At 50.7% G+C, this 18,097-nt stretch overlaps 1 protein-coding gene across 3 annotated transcripts in view; it reads right to left on the reverse strand.

Annotated features, from left to right (window-relative positions):
• The window catches only part of FLT3 (fms related receptor tyrosine kinase 3), a 581,742-nt gene that overhangs the window by 306,509 nt on the left and 257,136 nt on the right, over positions 1 to 18,097 (reverse strand). The gene's annotated exons all lie outside the window — the stretch shown is intronic.

The raw sequence follows: 18,097 nt of genomic DNA on the forward strand, positions 1-18,097 counted from the left end.
CTCAAAAGGGGGTGGCAAGTAGTGTAAGAAAGTGGTCAAAGTTATGTCCCCTTATGTCAGGATTCCTTGGTAGTCATAGTGTGTGAAAAAACAAAACTCATAAGTGAGGTACAATTACACCTTACAGAAAATGGTGCACTGAAAGAGTAAGATAATGATGCCCTAACAGGGACAGGCCGGTAAATTTGCTCAAGTTGCAAGGGGGACCACTTTGAGTCCGCGAGGTGCCCAATGTGGGACCTACCCGTGGCCAGATGTCCCTGGGTCTGGATTGGCACCACTTAGAAAAGCAGAACTTACAACAGACAGTGTCCAGGTGCTGTTTTCAGGTTGAAGAGAGAAGTCTTCTATATCCCTGAGACTTCAGAAAATAGGAGCCAAGCCAACAAGCCCTTCAAGTAGAGATGCAGGTCCAGTCCTTCTCACTTCCAGGTAAGAGGGTAGCAGGCAGCAGGCCAACACACCAAAGCAGTTCAACAGAGTGGCGGTCCCACCAGCAGCATAGTAGTCCTTTTTCTTGATAGACAGTCCTCAGTTCCAGAAGTGTTCTGAGTTGGTGGTGTCAGAGATCCAGTACTTATACCCAGTTGGGCCTTTGAAATGAGGAGACTTCAAAGAGAAGCCTTTGAAGTGCACAAGTCCCTTTCTTTCCTGCCCTGGCTCCAGACTCACTATGGGGGTTATGCAACCCTTTTGTGTGGGGATAGGACTGCCCTTTCAGGTGTAAGAGTCATCTCCTCCCTCCCATCCTGCCCAGGATGGACAATCAGATGCAGATGGCCACTCCATCACACCTACCCTTTCTTTGTGTGTGGCTGTCTAGAGGAAATGCCCAAAGCCAGCTGTCACCCACCCCAGACGTGTATTCCAGAGACAGATGGACGGCACCAAATAGTTACAGTAAGAAAATGTCAACTTTCTAAAAGGGACTCACCATAAGTTGTTTTTTTAAATTGTGATTCTGGAAATACCAAATCTGGGGTCTCATCTCTTCCCAATAGGAAATCACACTTATAAAACATAATAAGGCAATAACAATGTTAGCCTGTGGGAGAGATAGGCCTTGCAGTAGTGAAAAGTTAATTCAAGTGCATTACACTACCAGGACATGTGAAACCTAAAAGTATGTGCCCTACTTTTTAAATACAGAGCTGTCTAGGGCCTGCATCAGGGGTGACCTATATGTAATAAAAAGGAAGGTTTGAGACTGGCAAGTAGGTAACTTGCCAGTTCGACTTGACAGTTTTAAACTGCACACACAGGCTTTGCAGTGGCAGGCCTGAGACATGTTTAAAGGACTACTTAAGTGGGTGCTACAATCAGTGCCGCAGGCCCACTAGTACCATTTAATTTACAGGCCGTGAGCACATGTGGTGCACTTTACTAGGAACTTATAAGTAAACTAAACATGCCAAATGTGGCTAAGCCAATGTTACGATGTTTTAAGTATAGAACACTTGAACTTTAGTATAACCCTGGGCGGAGTTTGCGTAGTCGCGCTGCGTGGAATTCCGCGAAGTTGCAAAAAACCTCCGCAAGCTTCACGGAATTCCACGAGCACCCAGAGTTGCTTGATGCGTCTGTTCGCGATGCGTTTTTCCTGTTCGGGAACGTGTATTGCATGTCCGGGGATGCTTTTTGCGTGCTCTGGTGGAAATATCACGCGGACTTCACCACTCGGTCGCCAAGGGGCGCGGCCATGTTGTTCTTCCCTTCTGAGGAGTTTTTTTAATCAGAGTCACCGTTTCGAGAAGGTTTTGTTGCTGCTCGAGAGAGATTCTTCACCAGATTGCAAATTCTGCATGTTCGGGATCGCGATCTTCGCAAAACTTCCGCCGAAAGTCCGATGGCGCGCCCGAATGACGTGTTCGCGATCGCACACTCTCATGGGAAAGTGCAGCCGGCTACCAATTCTTGTGATGCTCGGGAACAGATGGAAAATCTCATTGGCGATCTCAAGCATCCTGGCAAGTCACTCCCACGCGCGTGAAAACACATTTTGAGATCGCATACACAACAAAACTCCGCTCCGCTGTGGAGTGCGGAGTTTTCGGTAACTCCACGTTCTACGCAGAACGCGGAGTTGGCAAAAATCCACAAACTCCGCAAGCGGAGCAGATTTTACTACCCAGGCTTCCTTTAGTACTGATTAGCAGTAGTAAAGTGCCAAGGTTCCTAAAGCCAGCAAAATCAGTAAAAACAGGAGGTCTGAAGGCAAAAGGTCAGGGGAAGCTAAACCAAGGTTGCCAGGTATAACTTTTTGCTTGTAAATGCCTATACTATCTCTAGCAAGAAGTGTGATCCACACATTGGACTCTGTACAGAGAGGGGTACCAAAGCATTTGGCACAAGGAACAGATCAGGGAGAAAAGTTAGTTGGTGATTTGGCTACCGAAAATACAGTGTTAAAAGCAGGGTAGTTTCCTTGGGTAATGCTTTTGCATTGGTAATCTATTATGTTTCAAACCACAACCTGACTTATTCTGTCCCATGCTTAATTTGACAGGCTTCAGATGTTTTCTGCTGCAATCTGATTTAGTCTGAAGCAGAAGGGCACAGCAATGCAATGCCTTGTTTAGGGGAGTGTTGGAGTTACTGCTTATTTATAAAGCCCATCCTTTGGAGAAAACACACAAGATATGTGTTAAATCTGATTCTGCATGTGTCTTCCACTGCAAGTACCAAGTTCAGTTAACGTCAGTGAGGTGGATGCCGTTGCAGTTGGACACAACCACAGGATTATTTTGGATAAGGGTAGAAAAGCATCTCTTTACCTGTTAGATTTAGGTGACACATTTGACATTTTCTTTGATTCCATTCTGTGACAAAGCTGTATCATGTCTGCAGGGCCGGACCGTGAACCCCTGGGGAGGGGAGTGCGCACGTGGGCACTGCTACTTTTGTAACTGGGGGACGATATTGCAGCACCAGTGCGAAACCGCCCCCCAGTAACAAAAGCAGCCCCTACCACAAAAAAACCTGCCCCACCCTTCCAGCCTCCCGGGGAAACGCCTGATGCCCTTTTTTGGACAACAGTACCCAAGCAGTTTGTCTTTCACCGCGCTGTTTTACTTCTAAATCCGTCAGCGTGATACCAGCACAATGATAAATATGGAAACCAAGGTCTGATTGTGGAGAATCTCGATGGTAATTACAACCACCAGTAATTACTGGTACGCTAGAAAGGGACATTTACCAGGTTGGTAATTACCTCCTATTACGAGTTCCCAACACAAAATGAAGCAGAACGGTGGTCTCAATACACAGCTCAGATCACATAAAACAATTGACTAGAAAAGTGCCCGGAGATGTAGGATGTTAACCTAGGGAGGTGCAAACTTGCATCAACTGTATGATATGCTCTCGTATGAAAGCCTACTGGTCCACTTATGTAAAGTTCCATTTCCAAGGGCTAATCCAGATCCTAGTGCTACCATCCACTGGTGTATTTTATGCCTGTACATAGTCTTTGTATTCTTACATTGTTTGTGTAAGTGAACCAGAGAAATGGAGGCTTGATTAGTTAGTTTAAATCAGCATCAATGTAGCTCAGAAGTCAAGAGAAATAGTCTAAATATAAGGTCAAATTACAATCCAAGGTAGCAACTGTGCAGTATGAAAACAATGAAAAGTCCAACTGTTAAGCCAAATAACAGACTGACAGGGTGTCTGCTTTTGAATAAATGAGCAAAAGGTCTGCTACAGATCCCAGAAAAGGCACATTTTATATGTAGGTTCAGAGGAGTACAAAATGCCAGAAACCGGTCCTAGGAAGCTTGTTTCCGGTCCAGGGAAGGCATGGCTTGGCAGTTCGGGCTGGACTGTTCCCATGAGGCACAGGGTCAGACTGATTTTCATATGGCCATGTCTGAACTGGGGTGGCAGAGTGGGCTAAAAAACGGTGATGGATCAAACCCAGATCTGTTGACTGGGTGTGAGTGTTTGATTGGTTCTGATGCTCCGTCCATCACCACCCCCTTTTGTACCGCTTTGTCCGCCATAAGTTGGCAGGGTATGCTCAGACGTGAGTCCCTTGCTCACTTTGCCACTGGATTCAAGCAAGCCTGGCTGAAGACGGCTTAAATGCCAGAAACCGGTCAAAGGAAGCTTGTTTCCGGTCCAGAGAAGGCATGACTTTGCAGTTCGGGCTGGACTGTTCCCATGAGGCACAGGGTCAGACTGATTTGCATATGGCCATGTCTGAACTGGGGTGGCAGAGTGGGCTAAAGAACGGTGATGGAACAAACCCAGATCCGTTGACTGGGTGTGAGTGTTTGATTGGTTCTGATGCTCCGTCCATCACCACCCCCTTTTGTACCGCTTTGTCCGCCATAAGTTGGCAGGGTATGCTCAGACGTGAGTCCCTTGCTCACTTTGCCACTGGATTAAAGCAAGCCTGGCTGAAGATGGCTGAAATGCCAGAAACCGGTCCTAGGAAGCTTGTTTCCGGTCCAGGGAAGGCATAGCTTGGCAGTTCGGGCTGGACTGTTCCCATGAGGCACAGGGTTAGACTGATTTGCATATGGCCATGTCTGAACTGGGGTGGCAGAGTGGGCTAAAGAACGGTGATGGATCAAACCCAGATCTGTTGACTGGGTGTGAGTGTTTGATTGGTTCTGATGCTCTGTCCATCACCACCCCCTTTTGTACCGCTTTGTCCACCATAAGTTGGCAGGGTATGCTCAGACGTGAGTCCCTTGCTCACTTTGCCACTGGATTCAAGCAAGCCTGGCTGAAGACGGCTGAAATGCCAGAAACCGGTCCTAGGAAGCTTGTTTCCGGTCCAGGGAAGGCATGGCTTGGCAGTTCGGGCTGGACTGTTCCCATGAGGCACAGGGTCAGACTGATTTGCATATGGCCATGTCTGAACTGGGGTGGCAGAGTGGGCTAAAGAACGGTGATGGATCAAACCCAGATCTGTTGACTGGGTGTGAGTGTTTGATTGGTTCTGATGCTCCATCCATCACCACCCCCTTTTGTACCGCTTTGTCCGCCATAAGTTGGCAGGGTATGCTCAGACGTGAGTCCCTTGCTCACTTTGCCACTGGATTCAAGCAAGCCTGGCTGAAGACGGCTGAAATGCCAGAAACCGGTCCTAGGAAGCTTGTTTCCGGTCCAGGGAAGGCATGGCTTGGCAGTTCGGGCTGGACTGTTCCCATGAGGCACAGGGTCAGACTGATTTGCATATGACCATGTCTGAACAGGGGTGGCAGAGTGGGCTAAAGAACGGTGATGGATCAAACCCAGATCTGTTGACTGGGTGTGAGTGTTTGATTGGTTTTGATGCTCCGTCCATCACCACCCCCTTTTGTACCGCTTTGTCCGCCATAAAGTGGCAGTTTATGCTCAGACGTGAGTCCCTTGCTCACTTTGCCACTGGATTCAAGCAAGCCTGGCTGAAGACGGCTGAAGAACGGTGATGGATCAAACCCAGATCTGTTGACTGGGTGTGAGTGTTTGATTGGTTCTGATGCTCCGTCCATCACCACCCCCTTTTGTACCGCTTTGTCCGCCATAAGTTGGCAGGGTATGCTCAGACGTGAGTCCCTTGCTCACTTTGCCACTGGATTCAAGCAAGCCTGGCTGAAGACGGCTGAAATGCCAGAAACCGGTCCTAGGAAGCTTGTTTCCGGTCCAGGGAAGGCATGGCTTGGCAGTTCGGGCTGGACTGTTCCCATGAGGCACAGGGTCAGACTGATTTGCATATGGCCATGTCTGAACTGGGGTGGCAGAGTGGGCTAAAGAACGGTGATGGATCAAACCCAGATCTGTTGACTGGGTGTGAGTGTTTGATTGGTTCTGATGCTCCGTCCATCACCACCCCCTTTTGTACCGCTTTGTCCGCCATAAGTTGGCAGGGTATGCTCAGACGTGAGTCCCTTGCTCACTTTGCCACTGGATTCAAGCAAGCCTGGCTGAAGACGGCTGAAATGCCAGAAACCGGTCCTAGGAAGCTTGTTTCCGGTCCAGGGAAGGCATGGCTTGGCAGTTCGGGCTGGACTGTTCCCATGAGGCACAGGGTCAGACTGATTTGCATATGGCCATGTCTGAACTGGGGTGGCAGAGTGGGCTAAAGAACGGTGATGGATCAAACCCAGATCTGTTGACTGGGTGTGAGTGTTTGATTGGTTCTGATGCTCCATCCATCACCACCCCCTTTTGTACCGCTTTGTCCGCCATAAGTTGGCAGGGTATGCTCAGACGTGAGTCCCTTGCTCACTTTGCCACTGGATTCAAGCAAGCCTGGCTGAAGACGGCTGAAATGCCAGAAACCGGTCCTAGGAAGCTTGTTTCCGGTCCAGGGAAGGCATGGCTTGGCAGTTCGGGCTGGACTGTTCCCATGAGGCACAGGGTCAGACTGATTTGCATATGACCATGTCTGAACAGGGGTGGCAGAGTGGGCTAAAGAACGGTGATGGATCAAACCCAGATCTGTTGACTGGGTGTGAGTGTTTGATTGGTTTTGATGCTCCGTCCATCACCACCCCCTTTTGTACCGCTTTGTCCGCCATAAAGTGGCAGTTTATGCTCAGACGTGAGTCCCTTGCTCACTTTGCCACTGGATTCAAGCAAGCCTGGCTGAAGACGGCTGAAGAACGGTGATGGATCAAACCCAGATCTGTTGACTGGGTGTGAGTGTTTGATTGGTTCTGATGCTCCGTCCATCACCACCCCCTTTTGTACCGCTTTGTCCGCCATAAGTTGGCAGGGTATGCTCAGACGTGAGTCCCTTGCTCACTTTGCCACTGGATTCAAGCAAGCCTGGCTGAAGACGGCTGAAATGCCAGAAACCGGTCCTAGGAAGCTTGTTTCCGGTCCAGGGAAGGCATGGCTTGGCAGTTCGGGCTGGACTGTTCCCATGAGGCACAGGGTCAGACTGATTTGCATATGGCCATGTCTGAACTGGGGTGGCAGAGTGGGCTAAAGAACGGTGATGGATCAAACCCAGATCTGTTGACTGGGTGTGAGTGTTTGATTGGTTCTGATGCTCCGTCCATCACCACCCCCTTTTGTACCGCTTTGTCCGCCATAAGTTGGCAGGGTATGCTCAGACGTGAGTCCCTTGCTCACTTTGCCACTGGATTCAAGCAAGCCTGGCTGAAGACGGCTGAAATGCCAGAAACCGGTCCTAGGAAGCTTGTTTCCGGTCCAGGGAAGGCATGGCTTGGCAGTTCGGGCTGGACTGTTCCCATGAGGCACAGGGTCAGACTGATTTGCATATGACCATGTCTGAACTGGGGTGGCAGAGTGGGCTAAAGAACGGTGATGGATCAAACCCAGATCTGTTGACTGGGTGTGAGTGTTTGATTGGTTTTGATGCTCCGTCCATCACCACCCCCTTTTGTACCGCTTTGTCCGCCATAAAGTGGCAGTTTATGCTCAGACGTGAGTCCCTTGCTCACTTTGCCACTGGATTCAAGCAAGCCTGGCTGAAGACGGCTGAAGAACGGTGATGGATCAAACCCAGATCTGTTGACTGGGTGTGAGTGTTTGATTGGTTCTGATGCTCCGTCCATCACCACCCCCTTTTGTACCGCTTTGTCCGCCATAAGTTGGCAGGGTATGCTCAGACGTGAGTCCCTTGCTCACTTTGATAATGATACTGATATTTGTAAAGCACGAACAGCTACCTCACAAGGAGGTGTCCCGGCGCTATAGACCGCTGGGGAACCCGTCCTGGCTATCCCTGTGAGATGGTCCCTTTCTGGGTATCTCCAAGGTGAAACCAGGCATCCCCAGCGTCTGTGGGGGGCCGTTGTAGAGATGAGGCAAGCTTAATGCCTAGAGTTGCCGAGTGTGTTTCTGGTTAGAGTAGGTACCGAGGCGAGAATTATCAAGTCCGTTTTGACCCTGGTCCACGACCCTGCCGCGTCGGGAATTGAACCCTGGTCCCTGGCCAATTCTCTGCTTACGGGTCTGCCGCCTCTAACCAGTGAGCCACACCTCTTTGCCACTGGATTAAAGCAAGACTGGCTTAAGACGGCTGAAATGCCAGAAACAGGTCCTAGGAAGCTTGTTTCCGGTCCAGGGAAGGCATAGCTTGGCAGTTCGGGCTGGACTGTTCCCATGAGGCACAGGGTCAGACTGATTTGCATATGGCCATGTCTGAACTGGGGTGGCAGAGTGGGCTAAAGAACGGTGATGGATCAAACCCAGATCTGCTGACTGGGTGTGAGTGTTTGATTGGTTCTGATGCTCTGTCCATCACCACCCCCTTTTGTACCGCTTTGTCCGCCATAAGTTGGCAGGGTATGCTCAGACGTGAGTCCCTTGCTCACTTTGCCACTGGATTCAAGCAAGCCTGGCTGAAGACGGCTGAAATGCCAGAAACCGGTCCTAGGAAGCTTGTTTCCGGTCCAGGGAAGGCAAGGCTTGGCAGTTCGGGCTGGACTGTTCCCATGAGGCACACGGTCAGACTGATTTGCATATGGCCATGTCTGAACTGGAGTGGCAGAGTGGGCTAAAGAACGGTGATGGATCAAACCCAGATCTGTTGACTGGGTGTGAGTGTTTGATTGGTTTTGATGCTCCGTCCATCACCACCCCCTTTTGTACCGCTTTGTCCGCCATAAGTTGGCAGGGTATGCTCAGACGTGAGTCCCTTGCTCACTTTGCCACTGGATTCAAGCAAGCCTGGCTGAAGACGGCTGAAATGCCAGAAACCGGTCATAGGAAGCTTGTTTCCGGTCCAGGGAAGGCATGACTTGGCAGTTCGGGCTGGACTGTTCCCATGAGGCACAGGGTCAGACTGATTTGCATATGGCCATGTCTGAACTGGGGTGGCAGAGTGGGCTAAAGAACGGTGATGGATCAAACCCAGATCTGTTGACTGGGTGTGAGTGTTTGATTGGTTCTGATGCTCCGTCCATCACCACCCCCTTTTGTACCGCTTTGTCCGCCATAAGTTGGCAGGGTATGCTCAGACGTGAGTCCCTTGCTCACTTTGCCACTGGATTAAAGCAAGCCTGGCTGAAGACGGCTGAAATGCCAGAAACCGGTCCTAGGAAGCTTGTTTCCGGTCCAGGGAAGGCATAGCTTGGCAGTTCGGGCTGGACTGTTCCCATGAGGCAAAGGGTCAGACTGATTTGCATATGGCCATGTCTGAACTGGGGTGGCAGAGTGGGCTAAAGAACGGTGATGGATCAAACCCAGATCTGTTGACTGGGTGTGAGTGTTTGATTGGTTCTGATGCTCTGTCCATCACCACCCCCTTTTGTACCGCTTTGTCCGCCATAAGTTGGCAGGGTATGCTCAGACGTGAGTCCCTTGCTCACTTTGCCACTGGATTCAAGCAAGCCTGGCTGAAGACGGCTGAAATGCCAGAAACCGGTCCTAGGAAGCTTGTTTCCGGTCCAGGGAAGGCATGGCTTGGCAGTTCGGGCTGGACTGTTCCCATGAGGCACAGGGTCAGACTGATTTGCATATGGCCATGTCTGAACTGGGGTGGCAGAGTGGGCTAAAGAACGGTGATGGATCAAACCCAGATCTGTTGACTGGGTGTGAGTGTTTGATTAGTTCTGATGCTCCGTCCATCACCACCCCCTTTTGTACTGCTTTGTCCGCCATAAGTTGGCAGGGTATGCTCAGACGTGAGTCCCTTGCTCACTTTGCCGCTGGATTCAAGCAAGCCTGGCTGAAGACGGCTGAAATGCCAGGAACCGGTCCTAGGAAGCTTGTTTCCGGTCCAGGGAAGGCATGGCTTGGCAGTTCGGGCTGGACTGTTCCCATGAGGCACAGGGTCAGACTGATTTGCATATGGCCATGTCTGAACTGGGGTGGCAGAGTGGGCTAAAGAACGGTGATGGATCAAACCCAGATCTGTTGACTGGGTGTGAGTGTTTGATTGGTTTTGATGCTCCTTCCATCACCACCCCCTTTTGTACCGCTTTGTCCGCCATAAGTTGGCAGGGTATGCTCAGACGTGAGTCCCTTGCTCACTTTGCCACTGGATTCAAGCAAGCCTGGCTGAAGACGGCTGAAATGCCAGAAACCGGTCCTAGGAAGCTTGTTTCCGGTCCAGGGAAGGCATGGCTTGGCAGTTCGGGCTGGACTGTTCCCATGAGGCACAGGGTCAGACTGATTTGCATATGGCCATGTCTGAACTAGGGTGGCAGAGTGGGCTAAAGAACGGTGATGGATCAAACCCAGATCTGTTGACTGGGTGTGAGTGTTTGATTGGTTCTGATGCTCCGTCCATCACCACCCCCTTTTGTACCACTTTGTCCGCCATAAGTTGCCAGGGTATGCTCAGACGTGAGTCCCTTGCTCACTTTGCCACTGGATTCAAGCAAGCCTGGCTGAAGACGGCTGAAATGCCAGAAACCGGTCCTAGGAAGCTTGTTTCCGGTCCAGGGAAGGCATGGCTTGGCAGTTCGGGCTGGACTGTTCCCATGAGGCAGAGGGTCAGACTGATTTGCATATGACCATGTCTGAACTGGGGTGGCAGAGTGGGCTAAAGAACGGTGATGGATCAAACCCAGATCTGTTGACTGGGTGTGAGTGTTTGATTGGTTTTGATGCTCCGTCCATCACCACCCCCTTTTGTACCGCTTTGTCCGCCATAAAGTGGCAGTTTATGCTCAGACGTGAGTCCCTTGCTCACTTTGCCACTGGATTCAAGCAAGCCTGGCTGAAGACGGCTGAAGAACGGTGATGGATCAAACCCAGATCTGTTGACTGGGTGTGAGTGTTTGATTGGTTCTGATGCTCCGTCCATCACCACCCCCTTTTGTACCGCTTTGTCCGCCATAAGTTGGCAGGGTATGCTCAGACATGAGTCCCTTGCTCACTTTGCCACTGGATTCAAGCAAGCCTGGCTGAAGACGGCTGAAATGCCAGAAACCGGTCCTAGGAAGCTTGTTTCCGGTCCAGGGAAGGCATGGCTTGGCAGTTCGGGCTGGACTGTTCCCATGAGGCACAGGGTCAGACTGATTTGCATATGACCATGTCTGAACTGGGGTGGCAGAGTGGGCTAAAGAACGGTGATGGATCAAACCCAGATCTGTTGACTGGGTGTGAGTGTTTGATTGGTTTTGAGGCTCCGTCCATCACCACCCCCTTTTGTACCGCTTTGTCCGCCATAAATTGGCAGTTTATGCTCAGACGTGAGTCCCTTGCTCACTTTGCCACTGGATTCAAGCAAGCCTGGCTGAAGACGGCTGAAGAACGGTGATGGATCAAACCCAGATCTGTTGACTGGATGTGAGTGTTTGATTGGTTCTGATGCTCCGTCCATCACCACCCCCTTTTGTACCGCTTTGTCCGCCATAAGTTGGCAGGGTATGCTCAGACGTGAGTCCCTTGCTCACTTTGATAATGATACTGATATTTGTAAAGCACGAACAGCTACCTCACAAGGAGGTGTCCCGGCGCTATAGACCGCTGGGGAACCCGTCCTGGCTATCCCTGTGAGATGGTCCCTTTCTGGGTATCTCCAAGGTGAAACCAGGCATCCCCAGCGTCTGTGGGGGGCCGTTGTAGAGATGAGGCAAGCTTAATGCCCAGAGTTGCAGAGTGTGTTCCTGGTTAGAGTAGGTACCGAGGCGAGAATTATCAAGTCCGTTTTGACCCTGGTCCACGACCCTGCCGCGTCGGGAATTGAACCCTGGTCCCTGGCCAATTCTCTGCTTACGGGTCTGCCGCCTCTAACCAGTGAGCCACACCTCTTTGCCACTGGATTAAAGCAAGACTGGCTGAAGACGGCTGAAATGCCAGAAACCGGTCCTAGGAAGCTTGTTTCCGGTCCAGGGAAGGCATAGCTTGGCAGTTCGGGCTGGACTGTTCCCATGAGGCACAGGGTCAGACTGATTTGCATATGGCCATGTCTGAACTGGGGTGGCAGAGTGGGCTAAAGAACGGTGATGGATCAAACCCAGATCTGCTGACTGGGTGTGAGTGTTTGATTGGTTCTGATGCTCTGTCCATCACCACCCCCTTTTGTACCGCTTTGTCCGCCATAAGTTGGCAGGGTATGCTCAGACGTGAGTCCCTTGCTCACTTTGCCACTGGATTCAAGCAAGCCTGGCTGAAGACGGCTGAAATGCCAGAAACCGGTCCTAGGAAGCTTGTTTCCGGTCCAGGGAAGGCATGGCTTGGCAGTTCGGGCTGGACTGTTCCCATGAGGCACACGGTCAGACTGATTTGCATATGGCCATGTCTGAACTGGGGTGGCAGAGTAGGCTAAAGAACGGTGATGGATCAAACCCAGATCTGTTGACTGGGTGTGAGTGTTTGATTGGTTCTGATGCTCTGTCCATCACCACCCCCTTTTGTACCGCTTTGTCCGCCATAAGTTGGCAGGGTATGCTCAGACGTGAGTCCCTTGCTCACTTTGCCACTGGATTCAAGCAAGCCTGGCTGAAGACGGCTGAAATGCCAGAAACCGGTCCTAGGAAGCTTGTTTCCGGTCCAGGGAAGGCATGGCTTGGCAGTTCGGGCTGGACTGTTCCCATGAGGCACAGGGTCAGACTGATTTGCATATGGCCATGTCTGAACTGGGGTGGCAGAGTGGGCTAAAGAACGGTGATGGATCAAACCCAGATCTGTTGACTGGGTGTGAGTGTTTGATTGGTTTTGATGCTCCGTCCATCACCACCCCCTTTTGTACCGCTTTGTCCGCCATAAGTTGGCAGGGTATGCTCAGACGTGAGTCCCTTGCTCACTTTGCCATTGGATTCAAGCAAGCCTGGCTGAAGACGGCTGAAATGCCAGAAACCGGTCATAGGAAGCTTGTTTCCGGTCCAGGGAAGGCATGACTTGGCAGTTCAGGCTGGACTGTTCCCATGAGGCACAGGGTCAGACTGATTTGCATATGGCCATGTCTGAACTGGGGTGGCAGAGTGGGCTAAAGAACGGTGATGGATCAAACCCAGATCTGTTGACTGGGTGTGAGTGTTTGATTGGTTCTGATGCTCCGTCCATCACCAGCCCCTTTTGTACCGCTTTGTCCGCCATAAGTTGGCAGGGTATGCTCAGACGTGAGTCCCTTGCTCACTTTGCCACTGGATTAAAGCAAGCCTGGCTGAAGACGGCTGAAATGCCAGAAACCGGTCCTAGGAAGCTTGTTTCCGGTCCAGGGAAGGCATAGCTTGGCAGTTCGGGCTGGACTGTTCCCATGAGGCAAAGGGTCAGACTGATTTGCATATGGCCATGTCTGAACTGGGGTGGCAGAGTGGGCTAAAGAACGGTGATGGATCAAACCCAGATCTGTTGACTGGGTGTGAGTGTTTGATTGGTTCTGATGCTCTGTCCATCACCACCCCCTTTTGTACCGCTTTGTCCGCCATAAGTTGGCAGGGTATGCTCAGACGTGAGTCCCTTGCTCACTTTGCCACTGGATTCAAGCAAGCCTGGCTGAAGACGGCTGAAATGCCAGAAACCGGTCCTAGGAAGCTTGTTTCCGGTCCAGGGAAGGCATGGCTTGGCAGTTCGGGCTGGACTGTTCCCATGAGGCACAGGGTCAGACTGATTTGCATATGGCCATGTCTGAACTGGGGTGGCAGAGTGGGCTAAAGAACGGTGATGGATCAAACCCAGATCTGTTGACTGGGTGTGAGTGTTTGATTAGTTCTGATGCTCCGTCCATCACCACCCCCTTTTGTACTGCTTTGTCCGCCATAAGTTGGCAGGGTATGCTCAGACGTGAGTCCCTTGCTCACTTTGCCGCTGGATTCAAGCAAGCCTGGCTGAAGACAGCTGAAATGCCAGAAACCGGTCCTAGGAAGCTTGTTTCCGGTCCAGGGAAGGCATGGCTTGGCAGTTCGGGCTGGACTGTTCCCATGAGGCACAGGGTCAGACTGATTTGCATATGGCCATGTCTGAACTGGGGTGGCAGAGTGGGCTAAAGAACGGTGATGGATCAAACCCAGATCTGTTGACTGGGTGTGAGTGTTTGATTGGTTTTGATGCTCCGTCCATCACCACCCCCTTTTGTACCGCTTTGTCCGCCATAAGTTGGCAGGGTATGCTCAGACGTGAGTCCCTTGCTCACTTTGCCACTGGATTCAAGCAAGCCTGGCTGAAGACGGCTGAAATGCCAGAAACCGGTCCTAGGAAGCTTGTTTCCGGTCCAGGGAAGGCATGGCTTGGCAGTTCGGGCTGGACTGTTCCCATGAGGCACAGGGTCAGACTGATTTGCATATGGCCATGTCTGAACTGGGGTGGCAGAGTGGGCTAAACAACGGTGATGGATCAAACCCAGATCTGTTGACTGGGTGTGAGTGTTTGATTGGTTCTGATGCTCCGTCCATCACCACCCCCGTTTGTACCGCTTTGTCCGCCATAAGTTGCCAGGGTATGCTCAGACGTGAGTCCCTTGCTCACTTTGCCACTGGATTCAAGCAAGCCTGGCTGAAGACGGCTGAAATGCCAGAAACCGGTCCTAGGAAGCTTGTTTCCGGTCCAGGGAAGGCATGGCTTGGCAGTTCGGGCTGGACTGTTCCCATGAGGCACAGGGTCAGACTGATTTGCATATGACCATGTCTGAACTGGGGTGGCAGAGTGGGCTAAAGAACGGTGATGGATCAAACCCAGATCTGTTGACTGGGTGTGAGTGTTTGATTGGTTTTGATGCTCCGTCCATCACCACCCCCTTTTGTACCGCTTTGTCCGCCATAAAGTGGCAGTTTATGCTCAGACGTGAGTCCCTTGCTCACTTTGCCACTGGATTCAAGCAAGCCTGGCTGAAGACGGCTGAAGAACGGTGATGGATCAAACCCAGATCTGTTGACTGGGTGTGAGTGTTTGATTGGTTCTGATGCTCCGTCCATCACCACCCCCTTTTGTACCGCTTTGTCCGCCATAAGTTGGCAGGGTATGCTCAGACGTGAGTCCCTTGCTCACTTTGCCACTGGATTCAAGCAAGCCTGGCTGAAGACGGCTGAAATGCCAGAAACCGGTCCTAGGAAGCTTGTTTCCGGTCCAGGGAAGGCATGGCTTGGCAGTTCGGGCTGGACTGTTCCCATGAGGCACAGGGTCAGACTGATTTGCATATGGCCATGTCTGAACTGGGGTGGCAGAGTGGGCTAAAGAACGGTGATGGATCAAACCCAGATCTGTTGACTGGGTGTGAGTGTTTGATTGGTTCTGATGCTCCGTCCATCACCACCCCCTTTTGTACCGCTTTGTCCGCCATAAGTTGGCAGGGTATGCTCAGACGTGAGTCCCTTGCTCACTTTGCCACTGGATTCAAGCAAGCCTGGCTGAAGACGGCTGAAATACCAGAAACCGGTCCTAGGAAGCTTGTTTCCGGTCCAGGGAAGGCATGGCTTGGCAGTTCGGGCTGGACTCTTCCCATGAGGCACAGGGTCAGACTGATTTGCATATGACCATGTCTGAACTGGGGTGGCAGAGTGGGCTAAAGAACGGTGATGGATCAAACCCAGATCTGTTGACTGGGTGTGAGTGTTTGATTGGTTTTGATGCTCCGTCCATCACCACCCCCTTTTGTACCGCTTTGTCCGCCATAAATTGTCAGTTTATGCTCAGACGTGAGTCCCTTGCTCACTTTGCCACTGGATTCAAGCAAGCCTGGCTGAAGACGGCTGAAATGCCAGAAACCGGTCCTAGGAAGCTTGTTTCCGGTCCAGGGAAGGCATAGCTTGGTAGTTCGGGCTGGACTGTTCCCATGAGGCAAAGGGTCAGACTGATTTGCATATGGCCATGTCTGAACTGGGGTGGCAGAGTGGGCTAAAGAACGGTGATGGATCAAACCCAGATCTGTTGACTGGGTGTGAGTGTTTGATTGGTTCTGATGCTCTGTCCATCACCACCCCCTTTTGTACCGCTTTGTCCGCCATAAGTTGGCAGGGTATGCTCAGACGTGAGTCCCTTGCTCACTTTGCCACTGGATTCAAGCAAGCCTGGCTGAAGACGGCTGAAATGCCAGAAACCGGTCCTAGGAAGCTTGTTTCCGGTCCAGGGAAGGCATAGCTTGGCAGTTCGGGCTGGACTGTTCCCATGAGGCACAGGGTCAGACTGATTTGCATATGGCCATGTCTGAACTGGGGTGGCAGAGTGGGCTAAAGAACGGTGATGGATCAAACCCAGATCTGCTGACTGGGTGTGAGTGTTTGATTGGTTCTGATGCTCTGTCCATCACCACCCCCTTTTGTACCGCTTTGTCCGCCATAAGTTGGCAGGGTATGCTCAGACGTGAGTCCCTTGCTCACTTTGCCACTGGATTCAAGCAAGCCTGGCTGAAGACGGCTGAAATGCCAGAAACCGGTCCTAGGAAGCTTGTTTCCGGTCCAGGGAAGGCATAGCTTGGCAGTTCGGGCTGGACTGTTCCCATGAGGCACAGGGTCAGACTGATTTGCATATGGCCATGTCTGAACTGGGGTGGCAGAGTGGGCTAAAGAACGGTGATGGATCAAACCCAGATCTGCTGACTGGGTGTGAGTGTTTGATTGGTTCTGATGCTCTGTCCATCACCACCCCCTTTTGTACCGCTTTGTCCGCCATAAGTTGGCAGGGTATGCTCAGACGTGAGTCCCTTGCTCACTTTGCCACTGGATTCAAGCAAGCCTGGCTGAAGACGGCTGAAATGCCAGAAACCGGTCCTAGGAAGCTTGTTTCTGGTCCAGGGAAGGCATGGCTTGGCAGTTCGGGCTGGACTGTTCCCATGAGGCACACGGTCAGACTGATTTGCATATGGCCATGTCTGAACTGGGGTGGCAGAGTGGGCTAAAGAACGGTGATGGATCAAACCCAGATCTGTTGACTGGGTGTGAGTGTTTGATTGGTTTTGATGCTCCGTCCATCACCACCCCCTTTTGTACCGCTTTGTCCGCCATAAGTTGGCAGGGTATGCTCAGACGTGAGTCCCTTGCTCACTTTGCCACTGGATTCAAGCAAGCCTGGCTGAAGACGGCTGAAATGCCAGAAACCGGTCCTAGGAAGCTTGTTTCCGGTCCAGGGAAGGCATGGCTTGGCAGTTCGGGCTGGACTGTTCCCATGAGGCACAGGGTCAGACTGATTTGCATATGGCCATGTCTGAACTGGGGTGGCAGAGTGGGCTAAAGAACGGTGATGGATCAAACCCAGATCTGTTGACTGGGTGTGAGTGTTTGATTGGTTTTGATGCTCCGTCCATCACCACCCCCTTTTGTACCGTTCAGCACGGTGTAAAACGTCAATATCATAGAAATTGCTTCACATAAAACAGGCTATTGTAGAGGCCACCCAAGTTATTCAATAACTAATCATCCCCTTTACTATACATACAAGGGAAATGACTTAGCACAATTGAACAATAAACAATTAAAAATGAATAAATAAATAGTTGTGACTGCCAGCAGCAACAGCCTTGATTATTGCAAACTTGCCGAAATGGCTCCCTTCGAAACACAAGTTAAATTCACAGAACAGATTGTATTTACATTACTTTCTGTGAATGAATGCTAACTCCAGCAGGCCTTTTAAATGTGCTGGAAGAAGGTGGTGCGCGGGTACTGCAGCACCCCCAAAATAACAATGTTGGAGTTCAAGAGATAAATGAGCAAGAAAGATGAATGCACATTTTGTTTTGATCTTGTCACATTAGGTCTGCTTTCAAAGGCAGAGGTCAAATGTCAGGCTATGTCTTCTGACAATTGCTAATTATTCTTTGAGCATGGAGAATGTTGTTTAATTTCCTTTGCAAAAGTAAAAGGATTTTGTTAATTCAACTATGAGACAGTCTTGCTGGTGTCCAGGTTTTAGGAACGTTAAGGCCGTAGGATGTCATCAACATTTAAAGACATGTAAATGAACTGTGCAAGTATTTCAAAATCTATTGGCAGTTAGGAAAGCACAAATGAAGGACATTTTCAATTCTGAAGTGTGATGGGAAGAAAGATTTGAATACAAATGATAAATATTTGCCAAAACCCGATTTCCACAAGTCATCATTTGTGCAATATATAGTTTTACCAATAAAACAGTACCTCTGCCTATTTATTGGCCATTTCTATGAAAAATGGGCCATGGCTGTTTCTAAATGATAATGTGCTACCACAACATTCATTAGTAATATATTTGCAATAGTGTGCTCCAGAATACACCACCAGCTAATACTTCACCCTTCTCACTGTCTTGCTGAATAGGTGTGGCTGATTTG

This window comes from Triturus cristatus, chromosome 8 (genome assembly GCF_964204655.1).
Source record: "Triturus cristatus chromosome 8, aTriCri1.1, whole genome shotgun sequence".
NCBI classification, from domain to species: domain Eukaryota; kingdom Metazoa; phylum Chordata; class Amphibia; order Caudata; family Salamandridae; genus Triturus; species Triturus cristatus.